The sequence below is a fragment of the Sapajus apella genome, unplaced genomic scaffold, assembly GCF_009761245.1.
Source record: "Sapajus apella isolate SASKATOON/1434 unplaced genomic scaffold, GSC_monkey_1.0 scaffold12, whole genome shotgun sequence".
In the NCBI taxonomy this organism is placed as follows: Eukaryota; Metazoa; Chordata; class Mammalia; order Primates; family Cebidae; genus Sapajus; species Sapajus apella.
This window is the reverse complement of record NW_022436952.1, coordinates 37,963,626-37,975,814: the sequence shown is the minus strand read 5'-3', so window position 1 is coordinate 37,975,814 and position 12,189 is coordinate 37,963,626.

The following is a 12,189-nucleotide window of genomic DNA, read 5'->3' as shown; positions in this document are numbered from 1 at the left end:
AGAAAAGAAAAGAAAAGAAAAGAGAAAAGAAAAGAAAAGAAAAGAGAAAAGAAAAGAAAAGAAAAGAGAAAAGAAAAGAAAAGAAAAGAAAAGAAAAGAAAAGAAAAGAGAAAAGAAAAGAGAAGAGAAAGACCCAGGAGCTGGGAGTGTTGGCTCAGCACTGTAATCCCAGCGCTTTGGGAGGCTGAGGAGGGCAGATCACTTGAGGCCAGGAGTTCATGACCATGCTGGGCAGCACAGTGAAAACTGGTCTCTACAAAAAAATACAGAATTAGCTAGGCATGGTAGCACACTCCTGTGGTCTCAGCTATTTGGGAAGCTGAGGTGGAAGGATCTGCTTGAGCCCAGGAGGCGGAGGCTACCAGTGAGCCATGATCATGCCACTGCACTCCAGCTTGAGTGACATAGCGAGACCTTGTCCTCAAGAAAAAGAAAAATGGATTAGTACTTGTCATTAATGAGCTGCTTTCAAAAAAAAAGGAAATAGAAAGGCTCAGGAAACTCCCCCACCACGGATGTGAACAATGAAGAATACAGCCCCAATTGCTACTGGAAAATACCCAACAATGATGAAAGCAATCAGCCTTAGGATGAAGTCAACAATGACATCAGTAGAACGGAGATGGAAAAAACCCAAGTCATTGAAACATCACTGGATCAACCAAGCCTGAGGCTCACCTTACTGTGTTTTCTGTGAAGTGAACTAAATACTTTTCTTATTGTCTATGCCAGTTTGCGTTCAGTTTTCTATGACCTGCAGCCAAACTTATAGTAAACGATACAATGGATATGGAGAAGTGGGGCCGTACAGAACTATCAGGGAGGTAGAATTAGCAAGATTCAGCCAAAAGTTAGATATGGTGGTGAGAGAGAAGTGTCAAGATTGATTCCTAGATTTCTGGCTTGAGTGGTACCATCTCTGCGACGGGGAACATCAAAGGAAGATCAGGCTGGAGTCAGGACAATAGTGAGATCATCTGAACAGCGTGGCTGTGTTGGGTTCGGGGGATCTGTTGGAAGTCATCTAACTGAGGGTATGCTGTGTTGAATAGTGTCTCCCCAGAATTCTTTTCCACCAGGAACCTTGGTTTATGACTTTACTTGGAAACGGGGTCTTTAGGGATGAAATAAGGTAAATTGAGATAAGTTCATACCAGATTAGAGTAAGCATAAAATATAATGACTAGTGTCCCTATAAGAAGACCATGAAAAGACATATCGAGGGCAGGGCATGGTGGCTCACGCCTGTAATCCCAGCACTTTGGGAGGCTGAGGGAGGCTGATGGCTTGAGGTCCGGAGTTCAAGACCAGCCTGGCCAACATGGTGAAACCCCATCTCTACTAAAAATACAAAAATTAGCCAGGCGTGGTGGTGCACACCTGTAATTCCAGCTTCTTGGGAGGCTAAGGCAGGAGAATCACTTGAACCCAGGAGGCAGTGGTTGCAGTGAGCCAAGATCGCACCAGTGCACTCCAGCCTGGGTGACAGAGCGAGAGTCTGTCTCAAAAAAATAATGATAATTAAAAAAAAAAAAAAAGACACGGCAGCCGGGCGTGGTGGCTCACGCCTGTAATCCCAGCACTTTGGGAGGCCAAGGTGGGTGGATCATGAGGTCAGGAGTTCGAGACCAGCCTGGTCAACATGGTAAAACCTCGTTTCTACTTAAAAAAAAAAAAAAAAATTAGCTGGGTGTGGTGGTGCGTGCCTAACCCCAGCTACTCAGGACATTGTGGCAGGAGAATCGCTCGAACCAGGGAGTCAGAGGTCAAAGTGAGCCGAGATTGCGCCACTGCATTCCAGCCTAGCGACGCAGTGAGACTCTATCTCAAAAAAAAAAAAAAAAAGACAAGACACAGCAAGACACATAAAGAATGCCACGTAAAGACAGAGGCAGAGATTAGAACGATGCCTCTATAAGCCAAGGAGCACTAGACATTGCTGGCAACCACCAGAAGAAAGGAGAGGTCTGGGATGATTTCTGCCTTAAGTTTCTCCTTAAGTCAAGGAACCAACACTTGATTTAAGACTTGTGACCTGCAGAACTGTGAGAAAATACATTTCTGCTGTTTTAAGCCAAGTTTGTAGCCGTTTGTTATAGTAGCCCTAAGAAACAAATACAAAAAGGGATGTCTGAATGTAAAACACAGATCTGGAAGCCACCAGCACAAAGTAGTTATTGAACTCTTGGCAGTAGATGAGATGACCTCAGGAGAGTATAGAATGAGAAGAGATGAGAAGGCCAAGAACAAACCCTGAGAAGACTGACATTGATGGAACAGGAAGAAGAAAAAGAATGGACAAAAAACATTGAGGAGGAGCAACAGAGAGAGGTGATTTGGAAGTCAAGGGGAAAGAGGTTTCTACAAGAAGTGTTCAATAGTCCCAATGGTGTAGAGATTATGTATAAGAAAACCTGAAAAAGAGTCCATTGTGTGTAGCAATGGAAGTCACTTGTCTTCCCTACCAAAGCAGTTTCAGAAGAGCGGCAGGGATAGAGATATGAATGCTATTATTGAAGACTGGGTGGCCAATGAGGACGCTGAAATGGCCACCATTCTTTTAAGGCCTGGGGCTATGAAAGGCAGAGTGACAATGGGTGATGTCCAGAAAGGGAAGTAGAGTCTTCCCTGGGTTTTGTGTTTTGTTTTGAGATGAAAGAAGTTTAAACATGTTTATAGGCTGAAGAAAAGGATTTTGAAAAAGGATCAGTAGAGGAAAGTTTACAATTGCAGGAATAGAACGTGGAGACCAAAAAACAGAAATTCAAACTAGTAGACACATACAGCTTAAGCAAATGAAAGCCTTAAAGGAGGCAGCCATACTCACCATTTCCTAGGTTGGGGCTGTGCATGGTGACTTTCTTCCAAAGAAGGCAGTATAGGTCGGGCACAGTGGCTCACGCCTGTAATCCCAGCACCTTGGGAGGCCAAGGCGAACGGATCACGAGGTCAAGAGATCAAGACCATTCTGGCCAACATGGTGAAACCCCATCTCTACTAAAAATACAAAAATTAGCTGGGTGTGGAAGCACATGCCTATAGTCCCAGGTACTCAGGAGGCTGAGGCAGAAGAACCACTTGAACCCAGAAGGTGGAGGTTGCAGTGAGTCAAGATCATGCCACTGCACTCCAGCCTGGCGTCAGAGTGACTCTGTCTCAAAAGAAAAAACAAAAAGCAGTATAAAAAAAGGGAGGAAAAAAAGTAACTTTTTTAAGTGGAGAAAACTGACAAACACTACCTCACACCAGCGATAAGTCACTTGATAGTACATGTCCTTGACGTGATGTGATAAGAATGGCTCTTTCTCGGCTGGGTTCGGTGGCCCACGCCTGTAATCCCAGCCCTTTGGGAGGCCAAGGTGGGCAGATCAGGAGATTGAGACCATCCTGGCTAACACGTTGAAGCCCTGTCTCTACTAAAAAATACAAAAAATTAGCCGGGCGTGGTGGCATGCCCCTGTAGTCCCAGCTACTCAGGAGGCTAAGGCAGGAGAATCACTTGAACCCGGGAGGCGGAGGTTGCATTGAGCCAAAATCGCCTCACTGCACTCCAACCTGGGTGACAGAGTAAGGTGCGAGACTCCATCTCAAAAAAAAAAAAAAAAAAGACTTTTTCTCTCTACGATCTTCCAAAAAATATCACCCCAATCTAATCATGAGGAAAACAACAGACAGATCTTAATTGAGGGATATAAATATACCTGACCAGGCCAGGTGCAGTGGCTCAGATGTCTGTAATCCATCCCAGCACTTTAGGAGGATGAGGCAGGAGGATCACTCGAGGCCTGGAGCTCAGGACTAGCCTGGGCAACATACTTTTTTTTTTTTGAGACGTAATTTCACTTTTGTTGCCCAGGCTGGAGTGCAATGGCGAAATCTCGGATCACTGCAACCTCCACCTCTCAGGTTCAAGCAATTCTCCTGTCTGTCTCAGCCTCCCAAGTAGCTGGGATTACAGGCAGGTGCCACCATTTTAGTAGCGAAGGGGTTTCATCAGATTGGTCAGATTGTTCTCAAACTCCTGACCTCAGGTGATCCGCCCACCTCGGCCTACCAAAGCGCTGGGATTACAAGTATGAGCCACCGCGCCTGTCCTCAACATACTATTAAAAAATAAAAACAGGCTGGGCACAGTGGCTCATGCCTGTAATCCCAGCACTTTAAGAAACCCAGGAGGGCAGATAACTTGAGGTCAGGAGTTCAAGACCAGCCTGGATTAACATGGTGAATCCCCAGCTCTACTAAAAATACAAAAATTAGCCAGGTGTCGTGGCAATACCTGAGATTCCAGCTACTCGGGAGGCTGAGGCACAAGAATTGATTGAACTTGGGAGGCAGGGTTTGCAGTGAGCCGAGATCATGCCACTGCACTCCAGCCTGGGCAACAGAGTGAGACTCCATCTCAAAAAAGAAAACAACAAAAAAATAAGAACAATTAGCCAGGCATGGTGATGTGCTCCCATAGTCCCAGCTACTCAAGAGGGTGAGGCAGGAGGATTACTTGAGCCCAGGAGTTCAAGACTGCAGTGAGCCGAGATCATGCCACTGCACTGCAGCCTGGACAACAGAGTGAGACTCTGCTCTAAATAAATAAATAAAATAAAATAACAGATTGGTAAAAGAGTTTGTGACAGACAGAATCATGGCCCTCTAGAGATGTCCACATCTAAATCCCAGAATTAGTAAATATGTTCTTATGTGACAAAAAGACTTTCCAGAGGTGATCAAGGAACTTGAGATAGCAAGCTTTTCCTGAATTATCGGGATATGTGATCACAAAGGTCCTTATAAGGGAGGCAGGAAGAAAGCTCAGAGTCAAAGAGACTGACATTTGAATATGCTGTGCTACTGGCTTTGGAGGCGGAGGAAGAGGCCATGAGCCAAGGAATACAGGCTGCTTCTAAAACCTGGTAAAGGCAAAGAAATAGAATCCCCCTTAGAGCCTCCAGAAAAAAGTGCAGCCCTGCTTTCAGAATTGTAAGATAATAAATTTGTGAGGTTTCGTGTTTTTTGGTTTGGTTGGTTGGTTTTGTCTTGAGACAGTCTCTGTCACCCAGGCTGGAGTGCAGTGGCGTGATCTCAGCTCACTGCAACCTCTGCCTCCTGGGTTCACACAATTCTCCTGCCTCAGCCTCCTGAGTAGCTGGAATCTCAGGTATTGCCACGACACCTGGCTAATTTTTGTATTTTTAGTACAGGTGGGTTTTCACTGTGTTGGCCAAGCTGATCTCAAATGATCCACCCACCTCGGCCTCCCAAAGTGCTGGGATTACAGGCATGAGCCACTGTGCCCAGCCAATTTGTGTTGTTTTAAGCTACTAAATTTGTGGTAATTTTTTTTTTTTTTTTTTTTTGAGACGGGGTCTAAAATCTCACCATGTCCAGCCATATTTTTTAATTAAAAAAAAAATTTTTTTTTTTGAGATGGGGTTTCACTGTGCTGCCCAGGCTGGTCTTGAACTCCTGAGCTCAGGCACTCTGCCCACCTTGGCCTCCCAAAGTGCAGGGATTACAGGCGTGAGCCACCTTGCTGGCTAATTTTTTTTTAATTTGAATAGCTTTTAAGGTACAAGTGATTTCTGGTTATGTGGATGAATTGTACAGTGGCGAAGTCTGGGATTTTAGTGCACCCATCACCCGAGTAGTGGACATTGTACCCAATATGTAGTTTTTTCTCCCTTACCTCTCTTCCATCCTCCCACTTCTGAGTGTGCATGCTCCATTATAGCACTCTGCATACCTTTGCATACCCAGAGCTTCGCTCCCACTTCTAAGTTAGAACATACAGTATTTAGTTTTCCATTTCTGAGATACTTGACTTAGAATAATGTCCTCCAGCTCCATCTAAATTGCTGCAAAAGACATTATTTTGCTCTTTTTCATGGCTGAGTAGTATTCCATGGTGTATATGTACCACATTTTCTTTTTTTAAATTTTTTAATTTTATTATTATTATTATTATTATTATTTAAATAAAGACAGGGTTTCACCATGTTGGTCAGGCTGGTCTTGAACTCCCGACCTCAGGTGATCTGCCAGCCTTGGCCTCCAAAGTGCTTGGATTATAGGCATGAGCCACCACGCCTGGCCACCATATTTTCTTTATCCACTAATTGGTTGATGGGCAGGCACTTAAGTTGTTTCCATATCTTTGCAATTGTGCATGTGCTGCAATAAACATACACATGCAGGTGTCTTTTTGATATAATGACTTTTCCTTTGGGTAGGTACCCAGTAGTGGGATTCCTGGATCAAATGGTAGATCTACTTTTAGTTCTTTAAGGAATCTCCAGCCAGGCGGGCTGACTCATGCCTATAATCCCAGCACTTTGGGAGGCCAAAGTGGGCAGATTGCCTGAGGTCAGGAGTTTGAACACAGTCTGGCCAATATGGTGAAACCCCGTCTTTACTAAAAATACAAAATTTAGCCAGGCGTGGTGTCGTGTACGTGTAATCCCAGCTACTCGGGAGGCTGAGGCATGGGAATTACTTGAAGTGAAGGTTGAGAAGTGGAGGTTGGTTGCAGTTGCAGTGAGCCAAGAGATGGTGCCACTACCCTCCAGCCTGGACAACAGAGCAAAATTTCATCTCAGGGAAAAAAAAAAAAAGAAATCTCCATACTGTTTTCCATAGAGGGTTATACTAATTTACATTCCCACCAGCAGTGTATAAGTGCTCCCTTTTTATGGGGCAATTTGTTTTAGCAGCAATAGAAAATTAATATGGGTTAAAAGCGAAAATCAAGGAAATCTCTTAGAAGTCAGAATAAAAGGCTGAGTGTGGCGGCTCATGCCTGTAATCCCAGCACTGTGGGAGGCCCAGGTGAGAGGATCACTTGAGCCCAGGAGTTCAAGACCAGCTTGAGCAAGAAGGCAAGACTCCCATCTCTACTAAAAATAGAAAAATTAGCCGGATGCAGTGGCATGCACCTGTGGGCTCAGCTATTCAGGAGGCTGAGGTAGGAGGATCACTTGAGCCTGGGATGTGTAGGTTGCAGTGAGCCAGATCGTGCCACTGCACTCCAGCCTGGGCAACAAAGCAAGACTTTGTCTGAGAAAAAAAAAAAAAAAAAAGGCCAGGTGCAGTGGCTCACGCCCGTAATCCCCAACACTTAGGGAGGCAGAGGTGGGTGGATCAGGAGGTCAGGATTTCTAGACCAGCCTGATCAACATGGTGAAACCCTGTTATCTACTAAAAGTACAAAAATTAGCTGGTTGTGGTGGCGCATGCCTGTAATCCCAGCTACTCGGGAAGCTGAGGCAGGAGAATCGCTTGAACCCAGGAGGCGGAGGTTGCAGTGAGCCGAGATAGCGCCACTGCACTCCAGCCTGGGTGACTGAGTGAGACTCTGTCTCAAAAAAAAAATCACAAAAAAGACAAAGAGACATAAAATAGAAGAAATATATAAGAAAAGTGGAATATCAATTCAGGAAGTCCAACATCCAAACAATAGAAATTGAAGAGAAACATTAAATACAGGTGAGAAAATGATTTTTAAAAATACAAAAATATTTCTAAGAATTGAAGAACACAGATTTCCTAAGGTCGGAAAAGTCTACTAAATGCCCGGGAAAATCACGAAAATAAGACTTTCACAAAAGCATGGCCTCAGGAAATTCATGTCCCTAGAGATTTAAAAAAAAATCCAAAAGCTTTTAGAAGGAAGAGAAAATCTTATACAAAGAATCATAAATTAAAATGGCATCGTTAGGCCGGGCGCGGTGGCTCACGCCTATAATCCCAGCACTTTGGGAGGCCGAGGCGGGTGGATCACGAGGTCAAGAGTTCGAGACGATCCTGGTCAACAAGGTGAAACCTCATCTCTACTAAAAATACAAAAAATTAGCTGGGCATGATGGTGCGTGCCTGTAGTCCCAGCTACTCGGGGGGCTGGGGCAGGAGAATTGCCTGAACCCAGGAGGCGGAGGCTGCGGTGAGCTGAGATCGTGCCATTGCACTCCAGTCTGGGCAACAAGAGCGAAACTCTGTCTCAAAAAAAAAAAAAAATGGCATCATACTTCCCATAGCAACATTGCACATAGAAGTCAAAGGGGAAGTATTTTCACAATTTGCAGAGTACTAGTATCGTACTTTACTTCCAGCCAAACATTAATCAAATGCTACTGTACAAAAGTATATTTTTAGACATTCTGACCTCAAAAAAATTATCTACATGTACCATGTCTCAGGACACTATTAGAGAATGTGCTTTACCAAAACAAGAGGGTAAACTATGAAAGAGAAGACATAGGGTTCAACCCTGAAGGCAAGCAAAGGGCATTCCCAGGACATCAGTCAAGAGAAGTCTCGGGGCAACAGCTATGCATCGGGAGTAGCATAGGGAGAAACCTCCCCAGACTGGAACAGAACAGAGGCTTCCAGGCGAGACATGGTGGCTCACACCTGTAATCCCAGCACTCTGGGAAGCCGAGGTAGGAGGATTGCTTGAGCCCAGGAGTTTAAGGCCAGCCTGGGCAACATGGCAAATCCCCATTGCCACAAAAAATTCAAAAATTAGCCAGGAATGGTGGCATGCATCTGTAGTCCCAGCTACTTGGGAGGCTGAGGTGGGAGGCTTCCAGAAAGGAGGTCTCCTGGGGGAAAAATGGAGCCGAGACATGATCTGACAGGTTCAAGCATGTAGAATATCATGTGAGAGATATTTAATGAAGATGCCAGGAAACTGAACCTATGAAAAACATTAGGCATTTTCTTAACTCCAGAAGAAGCAAAACATGATTCAAGAAAAAAAATGCTATCAAATTTTACTTGGTTAGCAGTGAACAATATTTACAAACTCATAGACATGAAAACACTGAATATGGATTTAAGTAAAATTTGTCATACATCCACAGGATGGCGGGGAGGCGGAGAGAACCATAAGAAGGATAATTTTTTTTTTTTTTTGAGACAGAGTCTCACTCTGTTGTCCAGGCTGGAGTGCAGTGGTGCCATCTCAGCTCACTGCAACCTCTGCCTCCTGGATTCAAGCAATCCTCCTGCCTCAGCCTCCTGAGTAGCTGGACTTACAGGAATGAGACACCATGCCCAGCTAATTTTTTTTTTAATTTGTAGAGATGGGGTCTCACTATGTTGCCCAGGGTGGTTTCAAACTCCTAGGCTCAAGTGATTCTCCCACCTCGGCCCTCAAAGTGCTGGGATTACAGACATGAGCCACCCTGCCTGACCAGAGGGATAAAATCTTATCTGCCAAAACTGATAATCAATACATAATATCAAAATCGATAAATATCAGAAGAAAAGCTTAAAAAGTTGAAAATGTTAGCCTCTGGGCAGCGTAGCTGCTGGATTTAAAAAAAAAAAAATATGTAGGCTGGGTGCGGTGGCTCATGCCTGTAATCCCAGCATTTTGGGAGGCTGAGGCAAGTGGATGACTTAAGGTCAAGAGTTCAAGACCAGCCTGGCCAACATGGTGAAATCCTGTCTCTACTAAAAATACAATAATTACCTGGGTGTGGTGGTGGGTATCTGTAATTCCAGCTACTAAGGAGGCCGAGGCAGGAGAATTGCTTGAACCCAGGAGGCAGAGGTTGCGGTGAGCTGAGATCATGCCATTGTACTCCAGCCTGTGTGACTAGAGCAAAACTCCATCTCAAAAAAAAAAGATATATATATATATATATATATATATATATATATAATATACCTTTGATGCACTAAATATTTATGACACAAGAATATATGACTTCTTAAGTTTTACATAATTTTCTAACAAAATATAGGAGTTGCTTTTAAAAATACTAGATAAAAGGGGGCTATTGATTAAATGAAGTTCCTGAGACAGTAGGAAGGTAAATAATCCAGGACAGGAAGTGCTGATCATCTGGGGCTGGAGATAAAGAGGTGAGGTGGGTGTGGTAATAGATACTCTGCAGGTATTGCAGGTTCCAGGGGCAGAAGGTTGAGGAAACCCATGCCTGGTAAAATAGGTTGTAATGTCACCTGCTGGGAGCAAAGGGAGTCTAGGCAGTGAGCAGCTTGAAGACAGCGTGAACAAACATACACATGGAGCAGGATGTTAATGTGGAAATTTCAGCCTGGGCTTGGTGGCTCACACTTGTAATCCCAGCATTTTTAAGACAGGAGGATCACTTGAAACCAGCAGTTTTAAGACCAGCCTGGACAATGTAGTGAGATCCTGTCTCACAAAAAAATTTTTAAATTAGCCAGTGGTGCACACCTGTAGTCCTAGCTATGCAGGAGGTTGAGGTGACAGGCCCTTTTGAGCCGATGAGGTCGAGGCTGCAATGAGCCATGATTGTACCACAGCACTTCAGCCTGGGTGAGACAGCAAGATCCTGTCTCTAAAAAAAAAAAAGCAAAAAAAAAGGAAAAATCGGCTGAAGTCACCAAAGTGGTAGATATTAGAAACCAAAGTAGGCCAGGAGCGGTGGCTCACTCCTGTAATCCCAGCACTGTGGGAGGCCAAGGCGGGTGGATCACTAGGTCAAGAGAATGAGACCATCCTGGTCAGCATGGTGAAACCCCGTCTCTACCAAAAATACAAAAAATTAGCTGGGCATGGTGGTGCGTGCCTGTAATCCCAGCTACTCAGGAGGCTGAGGCAGGAGAATTGCCTGAACCCAGGAGGCGGAGGCTGCGGTGAGCCGAGATCATGGTGAGCCGAGATCACGGTAAGCCGAGATCACGCCATTGCACTCCAGCCTGGGTAACAAGAGCGAAACTCTGTCTCAAAAAAAACAAAGAAACCAAAGTAGTGAGTTGTGCAACAGACTAATATATAGAAATTTCTTTTTTTCTTTTTTCTTTTTTTTTTGAGATGGAGTCTCACTCTGTCACCCAGACTGGAGTATAGTGGGCTGATCTTGGCTCACTGCAACCTCCGCCACCGGATTCAAGCAATTCTCCTGCCTCAGCCTCCCAAGTAACCGGGATTACAGGTGCGTACTACCACACTCAGCTAATTTTTGTATTTTTAGTAGAGATGGGGTTTTGCCATGTTGGCCAGGCTGGTCTCGATCTCCTGACCTCAAGTGATCCACCCGCGTTGGCCTACCCTTCCTTCTTATACCAAGAATACAAAAGAGTTGAAGAAATTGGAGACAGAGGCAGAAAGAAAATTTTGGGAGACAGCTGTGATGTGAATCCCACTCTCCTTCAGGGGAAGGGGTGAAAGAGCTTCACTGCAAGGCAAAGGAGAAGGCTATGCGGGGCCCACTCTGACAGCTCAAGATGTGTCCCCTGCGGCGTAGAATCTAAAGGTCAGGAGTTAGGCAGGACCACTGCTGAGGATGAGGGCAAGCAAAGGAGGCTGATTAAGAACAAGCCCACACGCCAAAACTGGCCATGGCAAAGGATGTGTGACTGCCTCCAATGGATAAGAGGGAGGCCATGCCTCAGAGGGAGCTGGAATGGCGCTGTAGCAACTTAGACCTGGAAGACTGATGTGTCCTTAGCAGAGTGACACTGGAGGTGACCACCAGGTGCCTAGGAGCCGCAGAAGGAACAGGTAGCCAGGGTGGAGACACATAGACCTAGATCAAAGTTATTGCAAGTGAGGGCTCTCCCAAGAACCATTAAGTGTCCACAAGAGTGACAGCTGTGAAGAGTTGCCAGATACAGAGAGTGTGCAGCCATCTAACCACAGGAAAGAAATTTTCTGTCCTCTTCCTCTCTTGTTCCTTCCACTCCTGGAAGGGTTGGAAACCAATGACTAAGTGGGAGAAAGAAAAAACGGTTCACTTTCCCTGGGTGCAGGGTTTCTGCCTAGAACATGTCCTGTCTGCGATTACAAAGAGAAGACTTAGTTTTGAATGGAGATTGAAGTTTTGGTTGCTACCATACACTGGACATTTGCATTTAAAATTGGGATTGTCTTTTGTGACCTAAAGTAACCATCTAGGCTGGTCACAGTGGCTCACGACTGTAATCCCAACACTCTGGGAGGCCAAAGCAGGTGGATCACTTGAAACTAGAATTTTGAGACCAACCTGGCCAATACAGCGACACCCCGTCTCTACCAAAAAATACAAAAATTAGCTGGGCGTGGTGGTGGGTGCCTGTAATCCCAGCTACTGGGGAGACTGAGGCAGAAGAACCACTTGAACCCAGGAGGTGGAGGTTGCAGTGAGCCGAGATCACACCATTGCACTCCAGACTGGGTGATAGAGTAAGGCTCGGTCTCAAAAAGAAAAAAAAAAAAAAGGC